The 14416-nt window shown below is 33.2% G+C and overlaps 1 protein-coding gene across 5 annotated transcripts in view; it reads left to right on the forward strand.

Annotated features, from left to right (window-relative positions):
• Positions 1-13810, forward strand: part of LOC136033588 (uncharacterized) — a 109445-nt gene extending 95635 nt beyond the window's left edge. For 4 of the 5 annotated variants that reach the window (XM_065714361.1, XM_065714358.1, XM_065714359.1 and 1 more), the window contains one exon: positions 4651-5270. The gene's annotated coding sequence lies outside the window, so the exon portion shown is untranslated. Of the gene's footprint in view, positions 1-4650; positions 5271-13669 lie in introns of those variants that run through there. The other variant, XM_065714357.1, reaches the window with a different exon arrangement.
• Positions 13811-14416: the final 606 nt, after the last annotated feature.

The raw sequence follows: 14416 nt of genomic DNA on the forward strand, positions 1-14416 counted from the left end.
ACAGTGCGTTTTTTCCATACCTTGTTGGTGTCAAATATTGAGATGGCGTTGTTGAAACGTTATTTTTCGTCCTTCTTCACTTTCAGTTTGACTCGTTCTGATTCTCACCTTAGCATGTCTTTTAACGGCAAAATTCTTTGTTCTTCAAGTTTTTTTTGGCACGTTCTGATCTCGCTCGGTACCGCTTATGTTTTAACCACGCATTTTTCTGTTCAAATTATCTGGTATAGTTCCGAATCTTCTACAATTTTTTTTAACTTGTTGTAACTGTCATTTTATTAAGTACTCTAACTACTTTTTGATTTGTTCTTCATATTCTTTTTTCATTACATTAGGCATTTCTTCAATGTCACTTGCCTTAACTGCTTGGATTAGTCTTCACTTTTTATGCTCCAGGCTATCCACCCATCACCCCCCCCCTTTGATTTATAATTCTCAGGTAGTTCTCTTGACCTGGTTTCATTTAATAGTCCAGTTTGTTTACTTTGAACAATTGTTAATTTTTGTTTTTGTCCTCCAGGTGATTTAAAACCACGTAAAACGCATTCATTGCTTTTCAATAGCATTTTCGAATGTTTCTCATCTTCGTTGCTTATCTTGTGGCTGCACATTTCTTTGTTCTTCATTGCCGTTTTGATTCGTTGTAATTTTTGCTGCCACTTATCTTTTAACCGTATATTTCTTTGTTCTTCACCTTCGTTTTCGACATGTTGTAATTGTTGTTTTCTTTGCTATTGTATATTTATGTGTTGTCCTCTAGGTATTATGAAACTGCTAAAAACGCCATTTGTCAATAGAATTATTACACATAATATTTAACGCCTATCTATGATTGTTATACAATTTTGCATGTGTCTTTGATACTAAAAACGATAGATCCTGTCCTGAGATGGAAATGACGTATTTAAAGTATTAACTAGTTATATGGAACTCAGTATCTATCTAGTTTGTTTCCTAGGGCAAGACCATTTTCGAGCAAAATTGATGAATATGTTCACTAGTATTGATTATTTAAAGAGATAAGACATGGCAAGAGAGGTCTGCATCGCAGAGGTCAGATATTTGCAAATTGTTTATGTATAGATCTGGGAATTGAGAAATAATTACAGAGGATTTTTACACAATTTTTGGTACTTGCTAGTTTTGTTTTAACAAGTAGGCTGGCTGGCAGAGAAGGCCAAGTTTGTCATATCGAAAATAAATTACCATTAAACAATACAAAATGTCATCAAGAAAAATTTACCATTTTGGCCCAACAGCCATTTTTCACCGTATGATGGTTGTTTTTTTTATATATTTTCCATCACCATTTCCACATCAATATTTTACGAAAATTAAAACAAAATCTTATAAAAATAATAAGGGTTCAATATTTCAATGTAGTATTACTTCTTTATGCAATTTTTTCTTGTCTGTGTACATTCATGCCTTGTAACTTTTATTTCGCTAGTCTTTCCCAGATTGTTGCTTTCTTTTGCATATCGTTTACATGGAGAATTTTGAATGATAAGCTTATGCCGTGAAAATTTTATACTTTTTGGCTGACGATTATAGTAGAAATGAAGTTTCAACAGATATTCCTTGTTTACGAGTCAACAACATTTTTTGTTAGTTATAGTTTAAACATTTTGAAAAGTTAACTCTTGTTCTGTCGATTAATGAAAACTCATTAGAGGTTGAATAATATTTAACAATTTATTTAACTCTTGTCAGGATACATGTAACTACAGTCCTTATGTTTCTTTAATATTCGGTATCACCATTTATAACATTATCACTTTACCCAACCTCTTATATAAAATTACTTTGTCTGCTCCTTTAGTTGAAGTTCTTATTAAACCATCGTCTTTAGTGATGTGATTAGGTCTAATTGCAGGTTTAACAAACTTTATTATTTTACGAATAGTATTCAATGGGTCTGAACTTCCTCTCTTCTCACTAAAGTTCTTCCAGCCATTCTGTTTTGCTTTTGATTTCTTATATCCGTTTCTTCCATACTTCATGTTTTTGTCACTTTCCAATGATCTCAATAATTTTGAATTTGTAATGTATGTTTCTAAGCTTTCCGTTTGGCAGATCAACCTTTATTCCGCAATCACACCCCCTTTTTAGAGTAAGGGTCATTAGTTTATATAGCTGTTGATTCTAATGTTGCTTGTTTTATTAAATTTGTAAAATTATCTAAAGAAAAGTATAAAGACTATACCATTCAAAAGAACTGAAGTAAAATTATCCAACGTCGCATTTATACATTCAAATTTACACTAAATATGATTGCTATAAATATGAAAATCTATTTTGAACTTTAACTTGAACAAGAAAAGACCATTGCCAGAAGACATTGGATTATTTGTCAGAAGAGACATCCAATTCTTCAACGAATGAAAGTGAGGAAGAACTAACTTCGTTAACTTCTGGACTTGTGTTGCCACTTACGTCATATGTACTTTTATTTGGGTAATACAATCTACCTGATTTTTGCTAGCTATAAAATCTTAAAATTTGTTACTATGCGTCTGTAGTCATCTTTCGGTCTTAAAATTGGCTTCTAGCATGAAATTCATCACGTACAACATAAGAAGATGTATTTTTCACATTTTCTAGGGTATTAGACAACTATTGACTCCTGTAGACATCCTTTTGACATACCATTGTTAACTGGCAATGTAAGAAACTCGCTTGTGGAAGCCAGTATAAAGAGAACACAGTGACCGTGCGACACTTGATGTACAGATTCAGCGTTAGCAACTCATTACTAGAAACTTTATGATGTTTATTAGCTTTTACACCACTTTTAACCACCATTTCTTTACTGCAAAACCTCTTATCAGGATCAAAATTCGAAAAATTATTATAATTTGATGATATTGTTCCAGATGTATTTGCATAGGCCTCTTGTAGAAGTGCCACATCTGGTTTACGATCATCTAAGGTCTTATCCAGTGTTACCCTTGGACTGTATGCACATTGCCAGTTGATTTAATGGAATTTGTCGAGTTGCAGGAACTCAAAATCACAACTTGTCTCAAAATGGTACTTAATGGTACTTTTCATTAAATTGTTTGCTTTTTGCGATATGACAATTAATTTGTCATATAGGGAATGGTCGATAGAGCAGTTATTTTGTCAAACAGGGAATTGATGGTACCTTTATCTCCTTATGATTGTCAGGGGCGTCAAGATGGCCTAGAAGACGTACACGACTAATATACATGTTTTCCTGTTCAACATAGACAATGAGCTAATCCTTTACAATCAATGGATTTCTGATTATACAACCAGCTTCTGTTGCATCTTAGAAGGTAGACATTTTCTTCCAATTTTTCCAAGACTAGTCTAATCAAATAATCGCACTTTTCTAATCAAAAGGATTGTTTGATCCCCGTATATTTCACCTCCAATGCTGGGCAGGCCTAATCTGCCAATCAGGGATATCCAGCTTGTGTGGGGCTTGCACACAAATAATGTGTACACAGTTTTGCGAAATCCTCTTCAGTCGAGGATGCAAGTACAGAACATCAGTAAAGAAGTGAATTGCCTTGTTATGGTGGGAGCTATGTCTTAGTAGTGAGTATTTGAATTGTTTATTCCAAAGAGTATGGGTAACGCATACGAGTGGAAACTGGTGATATTATTGAAAAAAGAAATTTGTTTACGATGAAAAACCAAAAAAATGGACCGGTTTGAGCTCGAAATTGAGTAATTTTATCTCAAAATTAAGGGGTTTTTCTTGTCGTTATAATATAGACATTGAGACTGCAATTCATTCTAAGTGCCTTACCCGACTTTGAGCCATCAGTAAAAAATTTTATACTGTATTTTAAGCGGTCACTCTGTCTAAGCCAGTCATGTTTTAGATTCAGGTTATTATCATCCCTCACTATATTGGACATCCAGCCCATTATATTTTCGTCTTCAAAAACAAGAACTATATTTTTTTTAATACTTTAAAACTTTTTTGCTATAGGCTCTTTTTACCATTTTTTTAAATCCTTTAAAAATTAAACAGAAAGAGAAATGAAAGGTTATATACTCGTGGCAAGTAGGAATCAACGAGTTTGGCTGCGACCAGCTGGAAGGCAACGTAAAAATATCAAATGAGAAGAAAACTCCCTTCCACACTGCATTTAAAATGTTAGCAATCCCTATGGCCAACATTAGCTGGGTAGGTTTTGATTCGCCGCATCTGGTAGATATTAGTAGATATTGTGTGGAAGGTGCAAAGTCGCCGCAAACAAATGAGTAAAGAAACGACTCCAGATTGAATAAGAAACACCAGATTTAATTTCAACTGTCCTTGTTACTTTTAGAATATTGACATTCGTGATATACATGATTTATTTTTTATTTCAATTTTACGTGATTATGGTGGGTTTCAAAAACTTTCACTCCTGGGGGGAGAGGGGGGAATGAAATTTATTTTCTTGAAATGTACTTATAATTATGACGTGAATAATAAAATTTCCCTGTCAATCATGTGATTCTTGAATAATTTTTCCCGCATAATAGACCACTACTGAGGCAAAAAAGACGTTTGTATGCTCTAGAAATGTGTTCACAAATTTGACATTACTCACATAATTTTTTTTTCCTAAATGAAGGCTCTTAACAAATTTTCTCAAGCTTTTGACCTACATAGATGTTTTTTAGGTCAGAAAATCCAAGGGTACCAATTTTCCCGGAAAAATATTGAGCCACTGTCGAAAACAAGTGAACAAATACAAGAAGCGTCGGGTGATTTCCCCCCTACCATGCATTATAGTACCGGTCGAAGGTTGAGGATCAGGAAATCGATACCTGTGCTATCCAGATCATTTGTCAACATACAATTTTTTTTATGTCCCCAGCTAGAAGCAATATCGTCAAATTTTGGTGGTTTTGTTGTTTGACTCTCAGAAATATTTTTATGAAGTTGCTGTTAAACACATGACCTTTTTACCTTCATTGCTTCCAAAACACGTTTGTTTTTTGAAGCGCAGAACCTTCTTTAATTTGATTTCATATTGCACAAGAATATAAATAACACCGTATGACATACTTGTTAACTTAACTTTTTTTTATTTAGCTCTAGAAACAAAGAGACCATTTAAGTATAGAAAATGGCTTTGAAATAGTTTAAATTGGTTTTGAGTCGTCTGGTTAAAAAATGAACATAGTCTTACCTGATGTGTTAATTTGGTAAAAGTGCCTCTTTTAGCTTTCACCCAAAGAAAAGCAAAAATAAATAAAGATAAACAAATTAAGTTAATAGTCCCTTTTAGAATTTTTTTGTTAGCTAATTTAATGTGTTCATCAGGTCGTGCTAGGTGGACATGGGTGCTAATTTAAACGTTTAAACGCGGATTAAACGATCGATGTTTAAACAATCCGCAGGAGAAACTCGTAGCGGATTTTTCCGCAGGAAAAACTATCCATTAGGGTAGGGGAGGTGAATTTTTGGAAAAAAATCCCCACAAATGGGGAAAACGCTCTGAACCATAGTTGGCTCGACAACAGTCAATTAAACCACATGGTCTAAATATTAAATTTCTCTTAAAAATTAATACCTTTTCATTTTTACGCTGGAGCTCTTCTTCTAGGGTACTACATCCATCTTATTTTTCCCCGTAAGGCTGCGTAAACATCTGATTGTGACCTTTCATTATGAGATACAATAAATTCCAAATGGGAAAGCAACTGAAAAAATTATATTTATTTGCGTTTCAAATAACCCAGTTGGAATTGCAACATAACTGTGTTAAGTGGTTGATTATTTTCTATCATCTTCACATGAGGTCAATACTCAGGTACGTATGAAATATGAGCAGGAAATGGAAAAATGAGAAACCTACGAATAAAGAAAACCGACATTTGCCTCGTCAATAACAATGTCTCTTTTTCTTCCCGAACGTGGAACACTTCCGAGGACATTCGGACATGGATCTACATCTAGCTGACATTGAAAATGGACTATATTACACATATTTTCTTGGGCATTTATTATGCCCAAGTATGACTTGGGTAAAAAATAACACACTATAATAGACATCATAACGCACTATAACAGATAACATATATACCCAAGTATCAAATAAAATGTCAAAATATTTCAAATATTTCAAAAAAATAAATTGTCTATTCAAACTGAATAGACAATTTTGTTTATCTTTATTTTAAGTATCTAAACTCATGTTAAAATTTATACTGAAGCTCAAAATCCTTTTTAAACTCCTAAAGTTTGCAACTTATTTTTTTGTATGTTTCAAAGGTATATGTATATGTAAAAAATTAAAATGTATGCGTAAAAAAACTGCTTAAGAATATATACCAAAAGGAAATATATTTTTACAAGGAAAGTTGACAATTATATTCATACAAGGAAAGTTGACAAAGGGAAGAAAAGTCTTCCCTTTGTCAACTTTGAAAAAAATTGATCGTCGAAATTCCGTTTTTATTTTCGGAATCACATTTGGCTCCTATAGATCTGCTCTCTGAATTTTTACCTTTGGTTCCCATTGATGCGATTTTTTTAAAGAAGAACGAATAGCAGATGTCTGGTAATCACAAAAACGAAAAACAGTTAACTCTAAACGTTGAAGTGCACAAAAATATTAAGAGCTTTTAAAAAGCAAATGTACAGGAATAGGCTAAATCAAGTTCTAGAATCCGGTAAAAACAATCAAAGTGCTAATTGGGTAAAGAAAATAAGGGTAATAACTACACAAAAAATTACACATAAGAAAAATTGAAACACAAGCTTGTAATATTAGAATAAAAATCAATTTTTAGTAAATAAACATGTTTCATTCAGTAGATTGAACTGCTAGAGAAAAAACAAATAAAGAATGAGCTGGATAAACAAGAAGTAAAAAATCAATCAAATATGTCTAAGATAATTACTCACTGATTTTTTCCTGATCATCCTGATCATCTACCACTAGGTGAAGTGAGGTACAACATTGTCCAGTTGAGAAAATTGTTCAAATCATATAAATTATTTAGATAAATAGGAAATAATAGGGAAAACCCTGATATTTTGGATTGACTGACACGGAGCTAAAAGACCCCATTTTGTGAACATGCCTTTACCACTATATATACTACAACTTCCACTACTAACAACTAACCGAAACACAAAGCTACTTAAGGCAAACACAGCAACGAATGCTCCTCTTCCATACCAGCCCATTCAAAGCCTCCCTCTTAGCACCATCCAGGAGACTTCCAATTTCCCTCAGATCTTTCATTAAGGCATCATCGCATATCAACCGAAGACGACATAATTTCTGTTTGGCCCTTGATGATTGGCCGAAAAGGACAATTTTTGGCAATCTGTCATCTTGAATCTGCATAACGTGCCATATCACGTTCAACCTTTCTTCCTTGAATGGTTGATTAGTTGTCCCCTTGAACGGCAGATTGATCCCCACTTTTCTCCCAAAGGTTTTGTGTTGTATGAAAATCAGAAAAATTTAATTTGATAACTGTCCTTTTTCATTTTTGCTTAGATATAACTTCTATATAATCTTAATTCTAAATTGAAAATCTCGTTGTCAAGGCAATAGTTTTGCAGGAAAAGTAAGTTGGCTCTGTATGTCAATTCTGTATTGAGTTCTCAGACGGGCTTTCTAAATCCCGGATTATTGTTTCTTAATTTTTGGACCCGACAAATTGTATTTTCGGGTTGGATACGTCTGATAGGTCCGTGTTTACTCAGGTGAAATCAGAGGGAATTGTACGTTTTATGTAGATATATAATTATTATGTTAGTTCAAGTTTATGATCAGATATGATAATAGATTGATTTTTGGAGTGAAAATTGGAACTAAAAGTATGATAATCTCCACTACTGTATGGGATTATTTTTCCACGAACCCTTGTGGGGTTAAGAAAGAATTGTCATTGTAGTATCCACCGGAGGAGCCGTCCCCCTTCAAGGGTATATTTGTTACTGGTGACAAAGTCTTGGTAATTCCAGCCAAATAGTTCGGCCCTTACTTCTCTTCACAAGTAGCACACATGGTACACCCTCACCCTGGTGTAAATATCAATGCGGTGGAGCAGTTAGAGCCCTTGAGACCGCTCGTCTACAATACCATACTCTAGCGGAAATAAGTTGTGGGGCTAGTGACACAATGCCACACACGGTCAAAGCCATAATCCTTACAATAACTTACCTAAATTATATTGTATATCCTTGTCGTTTTCTGGGCTTCGCTTAAAATTCATATACTTGGAGATGTACTATCTACTATTTTGCAGCAATATTGACCTTGAAACTAATTTACAGGCTTAGCTACGTTGGTTTTGATTGACTATTACAATTTGAATGTATTTTTCGTGCAGAATTGTCTTAGGAATATTTCCTTTTGTTAATATTTATCGTTGGGTAGCTGCTTTGTCGGCGGTCTCCCCCAGTGACACGGCAGGTTTTTATTCATTACATATAGAGAAAATCTATTTAAAAAAAGACAGAAACCAATACAATAAAAGGAAAGTTTGCCAAAAAGCCTCATGGCTTATAAATGAGGTTGCTTTAGTGAAATTGCAGGCTGGTTGACATCATTCTCCCCTTGTCGCATTTTCATGTAACTTTTGGCATAGCCTTTTTTTGTCTTGCAATTTTTCATCAAAGAATTCCATTAGATTAATTATTGAATGTACAGTGTTGGCTTTAGTAGCTTCATCAGGGTCTTAAAAGCACATTTAGCCTTGTAAATGTGGCTAAAAATCATATTCAAGGATTTGCGATTGACTTCCGTCTAAATATCATTTTTGGATAAATGTTTCAGTGGTTTTGAATCTGAAAATATTAAGATTATTGATGGTTTCATCTTTGCTTGCGTTCAATGAAGCTAAAGTAAATCACGAATTCAAGTGTCGGATTTGTTTGAATCCTTCAGACAGGAAATGACGTCCAATAAAAGACCAAACCATGTATAGAAGCCAAATGAATTCATTTAAATATTTTGGACATACAAGGCAATTTGAAAAAGCAAGAAGCAACTTCCTAATGAAATATCTTTTGTCAGCTACTCTTTTCTCGAGAAAATGGATGACTCCACAGGGAATATATACAACGTTGCAGGGTCCCAAAGATTTGGAATTTAAAGTTGTGTAGTTTATAACATCTTTATAGGTTTACAGTAAGTTTTTTGCCATACTTTATTGGTGTCAAAGATTGTGATGGTGTTGTTAAAACATAATTTTTCCTTCTTCTTCACTTTTATTTTTGACTTGTTCTGATTCTCACTTTGGCATTTCTTTTAACAGCAGATTTCGCTTTCGTTCGATACCGCTTATCTCTTAACCACGCATTTTGCTGTTCTAATTATCTGGTATAGTTCGTAGTCCTTTACAATTTTGTTTTTGACTCGTTGTAAGTGTCATTTTTGTAAATATTCTAACTTCTCGTTGATTTGTTTCTTCCTCTGGGAATCCGTGACGTAAGAGATTTTTCGCTAATTTTTCGTATATTTTGTTGATTTTACTGTTCCTTTTGGGATAGCTTCTTGGTATCTTGTAGCCATTTCATTGGTACCTAGAATGAATCTGTTTCCTGCGCATGTCTATCACAAAGATCAGAATTCTTTGAATTTTTTGTAAGAATGTTTCTTGCGCATTATAGTAAATATTGCGCATTATTATAAAGAATTTTGCATTATATTTTTGAAGGCGTTTGAGCGATTTGGGTATAAAGTACCACATTCTGAAATTTCAGAGAACAGATGTATAGAAGCCAAATGGGCTTCTTGAGAGAAAAATGGGATTTCGTATATCAGTTTTGTAGAAATTTACAAAGGGACATAGCAGGGTAAATCTCTGTTAAGTTTAAAAAGCATATTATTTGGGATAATAACCAAAGCTTCAAGAGATAGTGTTCAAAGTCACGACTAAGTAGAGTGATCCCCATTCTTGGAAAATTTCATCTTTGAATGAAAAGTATTCTCTTGAATCGAGAGGGATTATATATCCAGCAACCCCCAACCCCGTTCCGCAAAACTTATTCTATATTCATTTGAAGTTGAGTTTTGAAATTTGGGAGATTTGTGATTTTGAGAGTTAGAAAATTTGAACATAAGATTTTACTCACTGAGGCGTCTCAGGATCATGATTGCAATCACATCAAGAGTAGTATTTCCTTTGGTTGTTGGTATTTTACTATATGTTTTAAATTAAGGGAGCTACAAAGGAGATTTAACTTTAGGTCATTAGCACCATCAGTCATTGACCGTGTAATAAATGAATATAGTGGGAATAAAAAGAGAAAATAGATTTTTTCTGATAGAAGTGTGAATTCTATAAATTATAAAAATATATCAAAGTTTAAAAAGTGAAAATATACGCTAAATTGCGATGAAAAGTGAAATTTCGATTAGTAAATTTTTGACATTTTGTCAAAGTTGACAATGTTTATTAAAACACTAGTTGTAAAAAGAAATAGTGATTAGTCAATATTTAACCAACCACTCCTTTATAATAGCTGATGTGCTCTTACATATCACTGTATATAATTTTATGAGATAGGCTGCAAATCATTTTAGTGAAATTGAGCTTCAAAATAAGTCAGAAATATCAATCTGCGAAAAGAAGGGGTATATCACACCACAACACCTAATTTAGACTTAATTTAAATGAAGGATCGGGAAATCAATTTTCTGTTACAGAAAAAAAAATCATGCACGACACATAATCATGCAACTCAATTACGCTAACGACATCCTGAATTTAACTCGAGCTGAATCGTCTGTAGATGAAATTTTTTCTATACAAATTGGTCTCAATTCTACGAAAAAAAAATTAATTGAAGAAAAAACGGGTTTAATTTCTTATAAAGTAGTGACAACAAAATAAAATAAAAAACTACACTTTAGCTAACCAAAAAATAAAAAATACTCCGAATATTTCGGCCCCACGTCCGGGAGCCCTTTTCAACGAAAAAAAAACAACAAAAAAGGAGAAAATTACAACAATTTAAGACTATTTTTAAGACATTATAAAAATACCACGACAACTAATCCAACATAACAAATATAAACAATCAAATATATAAGAAACAAAAACTCACATCTTAAAAACAAACACTCCCGCAACTGGCTGTAACTTTAGAAAAAACTGAAGTAATTGTTTATATTGGCACTTTCCTCTGCCACAATCGATGTCTAAATGGGAATCTATTAAAAATGAAAAATATAAATACTTGCAACAATACGAAAAGAGGTCACCCAACCCCAAATCCAACCGAAATCTTACAGGTTAATGAAACACAATTATGAATTACAAATTGAATGGATTTTTTCATTTGCTATTTTAGCTGCCGTCCGTTGACTTCTTACAGCATTGACCATGCTTTGACCTCCGTTTGAAAGGTTATTACTTGTTTCAGGACAATTATGCAACTCAATACTCATTGAAGTTTTTGACTGGTCTTTAATTAAACTATTATAAATTGAATTTATTTTAAATTCCCCTTCATCTCTATTGATACTAATACCCCCATAGATAATCTTTTTTATTTCTATAATTTCTCTGAAAATTTGTAAAAGTCCTACAGACTTATCAACAATTTTGTCTGATCAAATAAAATACTATGATGAGGAAAATTAAACATGTGATCCGCTATGGCGGATTCAAAAGTGTCAGGTTTTTTATTCTGTCTTAGCAAGCAATCTATCGCATTTTTGTGTTGCTGTAGCCTATTTTTTAAATTCTGTCACAGCAGGGTTGTCACTGCTTTATAAGAAATTAAACCCGTTTTTTCTTCAATTAATTTTTTTTCGTAAATGGAAAAGCAGTGTGGTCTTAGAAATTATTTTGGTCTCAATTCTAATGCTTCGAGGGGTGGGGTCCTTGCTTTCAGCAAATCTGTTGCTGATGTTACATGTGTAAAGTTAGGAAATCAGAGTTTTCAGTTATCTGCTTGTATTAAGTATCTCGGTCTCCCGATAGGGGATAGTGTAAAAAATTACAAGGGGTCTCCTTATCTGTCTTCTAAGTAAGGAACTTAGAAAAGCGTTAAGTGTGACAGTTTGCTGTACAGTTAGCTACCGCAGGCGTATTCTTGTCCGTGTTTACAATACTTTTGCGATGCGTCATGTCTTTGCATTGACTACATTATGGAATGTGTTTACGACTACTGATAAAAAGTCTATTAGATCTATGTTTTTGTTTCGCGAAATTTCTCTTGTGTATACCCCTATGGGCTAGAAACAAAAGACTAGCGTCAGCTTACTGGTTCACTGAGCCACAATCCATGGCTATGGAGTGTCGTGGTCACTATTTTTCTATGCTTGATTAGACAAACAGCCTCCATTCTGCTATTTTTTAGTAGAAATATTTGAATTTATTTTTTTGTAGTATAGATATCTTTGTGAGTGTCTTCTTCTTTTTTTTTGTCTTCTCATCTACTCCATATTGAATCCTTGTGTCTATTTGGCCAGTAAAGATATTGATTGATAATAAATATATTATTTGGAAATTCAAGCAACAGATTACATGTAATAAGATAGGTGGTACAATTAAAATCTATAAAAGAAAAAATTACCACCACCTAGTCCATTTCTAGCAGTCAGTACAATAGTAAAGTAGGCATAATAGAGGATAAAAATTAGCAAATTAAAGTAGAAATACTTCAAACAGGGGATTTTAATATGCTTTTTATAGTCTCAATTTTTGTAGTTTTGTATAGTCCAAATTTCTAGAGAATGCATGGTTTTCCTTGTCCATCCCAAGAGATGACTATAGTGAGACAGTTGGAGTCTCCACCGTTTACACATTTTATAATAACAATAGGTTTGAAAAATAATTTAAGTAGTTTGGTTCTTAAAGGCGACCTAGATTTACTTAGTTAGTGCCATAATATAATTATGCAGATGATCAAATTTTGGTCACAGATATTAGAAATTACAAGATACTACTTATGATCTAAAGCCAATGAAAGCTTTTTTCTCTCTCTTATGTTGAGTCTCAGAAGGTTTAAGCATATTATATTGATATTTTCTTATGTATTTTTTTTATTTTTGCTTCTCCTGTTTTAACCTGGTTTCCTAATTTGTAGGTCAAGTTTCCTGGCATTGATTTTGGTCCCTATTGCCTATGACTTATGTTCAATAATGGCACTTCTCACATATCAAGTATCCATCTGTCCTAATCAGGACTGGTCATTTAACTTAAAAATTTCTGAAAAAAGGTTGGGAAAATGACTTTTTTTTTAATAAAAAAAGCCTTTTTTTTAGGTTAGATTGATAGTCCTTATATGTGTAGTTGATTGAAGAGAACAACAATACAACATCAATTGTCTTATGAATGGTACAGTACTCCTACAGGTAGATGAACAAGTGGTAGATGATCAATTTTTACAGCATAATTCCTAATTTCAGACCACGTTGGTATCGACCCCGGATTTTGATCTTTTAATAATTTGACCTCAGATTTTGATCTTTTAATAATTTTGAACAAAATATATATCTCAAAACTCGATTGGATGCATTTGGGGATTTTGGCCTTGGGGGGTGGGAACCTGTTGACTCTTGAGAATGGCACTAGAAATTCTGATTTACAATCGAATTAACCCTTTACTATTCTATGCTCTCCCTCCACACTCGACTTCGTCTCAAATCACCAACGTAACTTTTAAGCCAAAAATTCGCCAAGGGTATTTTAACTTGCTTTTACTTTTTTACTTTTGAAGTTCCCACGTCTTCAACACATACATGCTAGCAGTTGTCACCAACAAACACAGCTTATAATACATGGTATGGATGATCAAGATGATCAAGTGGTGGATGATCAATTTTTGCTGCAAGATTCCTAATTTCACACCTCGCTGGTCTTTACTACATTTTCGGATCTTTGAGGAAACTCCAACAACGGTATGGGCTATATTTTCACCTTTGTAAATAATTGTCACTGGTTAAATACTTTCACTTTAATTTCTATTTCTGAGATATCATTGTGATTCTGTGTTCCTTTTCATCCTCCCAAGAGTTGTTTCTAACCATCATTCCTGGATTATTTTTAGTTGAAAATTTAAGCATATAGTTCATCATCTGTTATATGTCATCAAAAACTGTGACTATTTTTGACAATATTTTTTAACGTGGTATTTTTGACAATATTTTTTAACGTCATCATCTGTCTTCTTGCCTAAATCTGACTATTTTCATTAGTTCATTCGGGGTAATGTTTTTATTAATAAAACTCTGACATTAGGGAGATTTTATTGGTTCAAGGATCACAGTTTGTTTTTCAGGACCTTTTACTTTACTGGTAAAGGTGTGAGTGGAATAACATGAAACAGAATGGGAAAGAAAAAGAATACTATCTGAAGTTTATAGTTATATTGTCTTGGTGCAGGTTTGAAATCTCAGAAAGTATTTCATTTTGTCTTTAAAGCAGTATCAAATTTTCTTCCCATAGACTGGAGTAAAAAGGGTCT

Source organism: Artemia franciscana, chromosome 12, assembly GCF_032884065.1.
Source record: "Artemia franciscana chromosome 12, ASM3288406v1, whole genome shotgun sequence".
NCBI classification, from domain to species: domain Eukaryota; kingdom Metazoa; phylum Arthropoda; class Branchiopoda; order Anostraca; family Artemiidae; genus Artemia; species Artemia franciscana.